The sequence below is a fragment of the Alexandromys fortis genome, unplaced genomic scaffold, assembly GCF_014885135.2.
Source record: "Alexandromys fortis isolate MF-2015 unplaced genomic scaffold, M_Fortis_MF-2015_v1.1 scaffold_89, whole genome shotgun sequence".
In the NCBI taxonomy this organism is placed as follows: domain Eukaryota; kingdom Metazoa; phylum Chordata; class Mammalia; order Rodentia; family Cricetidae; genus Alexandromys; species Alexandromys fortis.
The window spans coordinates 5,378,529-5,384,581 of record NW_026067973.1 but is presented as its reverse complement, the minus strand read 5'-3'; positions in this window follow the sequence as shown (position 1 = coordinate 5,384,581).

Sequence of the window (6,053 nt, the reverse complement as noted above, 5' to 3'; positions counted from 1 at the left end):
CATAAGTGATGTTTAATTCAGAACAAAAGAGGCCAAATGGCTTTTTCCTACCCATTCCTACAGTAATATCTAGAGTTAGCAGTCTCCCACAAAGTGCGCAAGGTGTTCTTGGTAAAGTGCTCTACCTAGATGATTAATCTGCAATTGAACAGAAGATGACTGCTTTTGTCTGATGCATTGGTGTTGCTTAGTCTGTTTTTTGCCTCCAAATATTCCTTCTGTATGTTTGAAAAGAGATAATCATGAGACAGAAGTGTGATGGAAACAGCCCGAGTCTTCTCGGGGCCAAAAAAAAAAAAAAAAAGGTAATTCTATATTAGCAAACCTGTTCACTCCCATTACATGACTTCTATTTCAGACTTCTGTGTTTTGCAAATTAATTACTTTATTAAATTAATTAAGTCATTGATGGCCTTAGCATGATGGGTGATGCCACCAGCCCAAGACCAAACCACCATCACAAACTATAGCAGTCAGCCTGGCCTTAAAAGAGAACTCCAGAGTCTCTAAGCAGAGGAAGGTGGCCACTACTCAGAACTGAGAAGAGGCTGGCCAGTTGTATGACCAGAAACTTTGTTCTGTTTCTAGATTCCTTTGATAGCAGCCAGCTTGAGCTGCCACTGCAGCCTGGAACCCTGAACCCAAGAAAGCAAATGTCAACATGATGGGGGGGGGGCATTGTTCAAGGTCACCTACCTTGTCCAGAAATTTAACTCAATTGCAAACGGCAGTTGGTAAAGGTAAGACTGCACAGGGAGGCTAGAGGGAGCAGGGTGTGTGATGCTGAAGGACCTGAAGAAGTGCTTCAGCCATTAACTCAGCACTTGGTCCCAGAGAAGCCACAAGCTAGTCATTCCGCAAGGCAAGAGAATGTGGAATTTACGCATGCTCATTAATCCATAGTATTTATCAAGCACCAGGCATACACTGGCATTGTGTTGTGTAACAAGGGCACAGTGATGGATCTGTGGGCAGTGTCCTTGCCTTGATGGAGCTTGCAGTGACCACAGGCTGCCGGGCAGTGCATCTCCCACTGGAACCTTGACTCTGGTGCTGCCCAGCTGTGATTACAGTGCTTCTCCTTGCTGGACACGTTTACCTCTCTATAAAAGGTGGACCCCCTGCCACACAGAACTGCTCCAGATGTAGAGAGGCCTGGGGCTTGTCATGAACACGTCAGAATTCACATCTGTTTTACTCCATGGATTTTAGCTTTGAGCAGCCCACAAGGACTTGGGCTGGTTAAACCAAACAAGGAGTTTATTACGTGGATGTTAGTAGATGACATGGTTGTGGGAGGGAACTTTCCCCAGGCCTGGAGAATGAGCTTTCCAAAAGCATGGGCTTGTTTCCAACCATCTGTTCCTCCCAGCCCTGCCCCCAGCCCCAGCCTCGCCCCTCAAGCCCAAGCCCCAACCACTGCCTCACTTTCATCCTTATCCCCCAGCAAAGCCACCTTTGGATCAAGAATTTGATCTTCCAACTATAAACAACTAATGACAAGTGTCCATTGGTGTCTCCCACTGAAGGTAGACAATAAAGACACACCCAATCTCTTTTCAGAGCTACAGACTGAAGATTTGCCAAATTTTGCAACGCTGACACACCGCTGAAGTCCTTCTTAGGCGATGATATACCAGTGAGGTCCCGTAAGCCCAGATACAGGCAGCCCCAGACAGGCAAGGAAGCTCAAAGAGGCTAAAGCTCCCAGGGGAAATCAACAACAACCATTTTCAGTGCTGGGACCTGACTGGGAAGCACACAGAATGGACTAAGGCTTCCATCTAGTGGCTATCTTGAGAATCACAGGCACAAGAAGCTTGATGGGCAATTTTGGCACACACAGGAGAAGCCACTAGAGGCCTGAAACAACAGGGTTCTTCTTGTGTCTTTCCTCCTCGCCTTCCCTTCCTACCCGCCTCCTCCTCGGCTAAGCTGTGCACTTTCATGATTCCAAAAGAGATAATGCTACCCAGTGCTCATCCCTGTACGGTAAGTGTAGCACACACTCATATGGATAAGAATGCAGTGTTATTACAGTTACTCTTGCTGAGGGCTTACTATGCACCTCACACTTCAAAATATCTTTGCGGTTTCCACAGCAAGTCTATAGTGGACAAATTCAATTATCCAGATTAAATGTGTTTCTCTCTCCTTGCCTTCCTCCCCCACCTCTCTCTTCCCTTTCTCCCCCTCTCCCTTTCACATTCCCTCTCTCTTCCTCCCTTTTGCTCCACCTCTCCCTCTTCCTCTCTTTCTGACTTTGCTTTTCTGTGGTTTTCTTTTATCACTCAGAATGGTCTGAATTCACTGCTCAGCTTGGGTTACCCTCAAACTTGGCATCTTCCTGCCTCTCTTCCCAAAGCCTGGAACTGTGGGTGTGCACTACCACCATGCCTGGGTCCTTATCATTTCTTCTCTTCTCTGAGTATGCATTTTCCCCATCCTTCCACTCTTAGGTTTGCAGAGGAAGGTTAGTTTTCACTCAGGCTCGTGGAGAAAATGTTAGTTTCTTTCAAGTATAGGAGTGTTTGCCCGCAGGCATGTTTGTGCATTATGTGCATACAGAGCCCAAGAAGGCCAGAAAAGGATGCTGGATCCTTAGGAGCTGGAACTATAGGAAGTTGTGGGCCACCATGTGATGGCAACTGAACCCACATTTTCCGCAGAAGCAGCAAGTGCCCATCCACGACTGCATGGCCATTTCCCTAGCCCTACACTGCTAGGATTGTTACAGAAACTTACTTGTTTATTACATAGCAATCCCAGTTCCTTCTCCCTCCTCTCCTCCCACTATTCCTCTTCCCCACCCCTACCCCCCCCCCAGAAACTTCTAATATAAAAGAAACAAGTTAACCCATAGGAAGAGAAGTCTTGGGTTTCGGTGTGCTCAAAGAAGCAGGCAGGAAGCAGGGCAAGTCCAACTCAGCCTTAATTCCAGGCTAGAGAAATCTCTGTGCTTCAATCTCTGGAACCAGTCTCTGCACTTCTCACTAATGTCAGTGTGCATGGGAAAGCTTACTTAAAACCAAAAGAACTCCATGAATCTCTCCCTAATAAATGACGTTAGAATGTGGAGGCAGAGTGTTGCCACTGATAAACACAGAATTATCAAGGTCAAGGTGTGTGTGGGGGGGGGGGCATGTGTGTTCAAAACTGTGCTCCAGTCCCTGTGAGCTGTGGTCTCAATGCTTTCTCTGAAAGTTCATGAGTTGGGACCCTAACTCCCAGTGCCATAATTCAGAGGTGAGTCATTGGGCTGGTAAATCAGTCATGAGAGTGAGCCTGGAGAGTTCCCTCACTCCTACTGCCATGAGGATACAGGAGAAGATGGCTGTCCATGGACTAGGAAGTGATCCCTCAGAAGGCATCATCTTCTTTGGCCTTCATAGTAGACTTCCAGCCTTCAGAATCATAAAAACAACAACAACAACAACAAAAGGTTTATTTATAAACCATCCAGTTTATATTCATTTGAAATAAAAATTTCAACCGTAAATCCAGCAGAGAGCCCCAAACTGGCGTAACCATGCCCTCTTGACCTAACTTCCTTTTGAGAAGGCTACAGAAAACAGTTTGGAACACAGCTGCCATGCCAAGGATTAAAAGCAGGGACGGAACAGATTCCAACCCTGAGGCTCCTTCTATTGTGAGATCAGAAGACAGGCCAATGGAAAGACGGGCTACGGGTTTGGCTCCCAGGGCTACGCTCATCCAGAATCCCCAGTCTTCCTCTCTGCCTACAGTGCCCAGCTTGACTCTCCTGCTGTATCCTACATCTCTTCCCTCTTTCCCATTGTGTTGAGTGTGCGCAAATCTCTTTTGGAGAATCCGTTCCATAACATTCTAAAGGTGCCTCTTTTAGGTTTGTTTGCCCAGAAGGCCGTAGGCCCCTTGGGACCATCTTTGTCAGATCTTCTCCTCACTGTCTTCACACGCCCTGCCCAGCCTCCAATGCCTCCTGGTTGCCGATTAACAAGTTTGCTTGCTTGTTTTTTCATGAAATTTGGCATGGGTGAAGACATTGGTCAGGGTCGACAGAATGTTTTTGCTTTTGTTTTTCTTTTTTGATTCCTCGTACCTGGATAAGGATCGCGGATTCCAGAGAAGAACGTTCTAGAAATGATGTGTACAGCATCATGTCAGGGCCTTGTGATAGCAAAGACTTACTGTTGTGCTGTTAACTTTGGTCCCTTGCAAACCTGGTCCAGGCCAAGTGTCTTCATTATACAGTCAAGGCTCACCTTCCTATACTTTTTGCAACTGAATCACTCTTGGGCCAATAAACTCCAAGAGAAAGGATATTGGATTCGAGCCTAAGAGTGAGCAGTATGCACAGCAATTCTTCAGAATTATCTTTTAAGAAGAAGAAAACTATTCTAAACAGTTTTTCTGCTTTGACCCACTGGAAGTCATGGGATGTGTATGATATGAACCTCTTCTTGGAAATTTTTTTTAATTTAACATATTCATTTAAAAATTAAATGCCTGGAATTAAATAGAAAAATCTTCATATTGATTTACAATTGCTAAAATTTTTAAAAGGAATTTGCAGCATGTTAACACATGAATTTCCCTATTACACATTAAGATGCAAGTTCTAGCAGCTTGTGTAAAGATTTCTGTGGTGTCAAGCTGCTAAGCTTAAGTGACATCATGGCTGTGCAGTGGACTGTTACCTACATTAACCATAAAATGACTGCTATACTTCAGTGACTTGCTTCTAAAATCAATATATTGTGAAAAAAATGGAAACGGGGACAATTTTTATCATCTACAATTCTAATCTAGCTCAGAGACCCTCAGCTGTATCCACCAACTCTCAGACCCTAGGTTAAGAAACCCGGGTTTAAAGGCTCCCAGATGGCACAGATGGTTCAGGACTGTGCAAAGAGAGAAAAGGAGCTGTGTAAGAACATGCTGCTTTCTCTGCCACACTTCTAGAGGGATCTGGAAAACCCCAGTGTTGGGAGAAACAGAAGGTTTCCATCTAAATGCGAAACCCACGCAGAGCAATCCTGTGTGCACTCTTCAGAACATTCCTCATCTTTTGTATGTTAGAAGAAAATGAATGCTCCATGCTAGCGAGGACCTGCCATCCTCACGTGCTACCAGTTAGGATGTCAACTGCACTGTCGCTTGTGATCCACAGAGGAGCAGTTCGGAAATCTTAACAACTGAGGACACTAAAAACTTCTACTCGGAGATGCTGCTGTCGCAAAATGGAAGGGGAACTAAAGCTCTGAGACAGTGAGTGGCGTGAAAGTACGTGTAAATATCATGCACAGGAGAATGCTTGCCACAACGTGCTAATGAGCAGGAGTGTGTGGCACTGCACAGAAAAGTGGCTTAAAATATGAGGATAATAATAACAATAATGAAAACAAAGTGGTTGGACAGTACACGCTTACAGGAGGCCAGCTACATCAGCATCCCTCGGAGCCTCTGCTGCTGGCCGTTGAGAGGATGGGGAAACCATCTCATGAGATTGTTGGGTAGCGTCATGAGAAACATGTTAAGATCCCCGCAAGGGATCTTCGGAATGTGGCAACAGTTGGAGTGGTGATGGCTAAGTAACCCAAGGCCACATGCATGCACTGTGACAGCGATGCAGTAATTCGCAGGCAAAAGACTGGAGAGGAATAAGCGTGCCTGGGTCAAGGTTTCTGCCTGTGCTTCCAACATTGGTATCAAACTGTAGACCCAAGGACAAGAGACCCTGCTCACTAACAACACCCATCTCCAGTCTTCCATAACAGATGAAAAGCGGCCTGCAGCAGGACAATGTGTGACTACAGAGTCTTCCAATTTTGTGTCTGCCTTTGCCCCACAAACCTTGATGGCAGAGAAGACCCCACTGAACAAAGTCGATGTGTCATATTTATTTGGTGAGAGGAGTCACCTCAAACAAGCAATTAAATATTAAACTCAATATCCCAAGCTGCTGGCATTAGTTCTCTATCTGAAGAGGCAGTCTCTGCACAGCAGCTGTAGAAAGGGCCTTGCCAAGTATGTGTACACAGTAGGTGTTCAGTTAGCATTGCATGTATTTA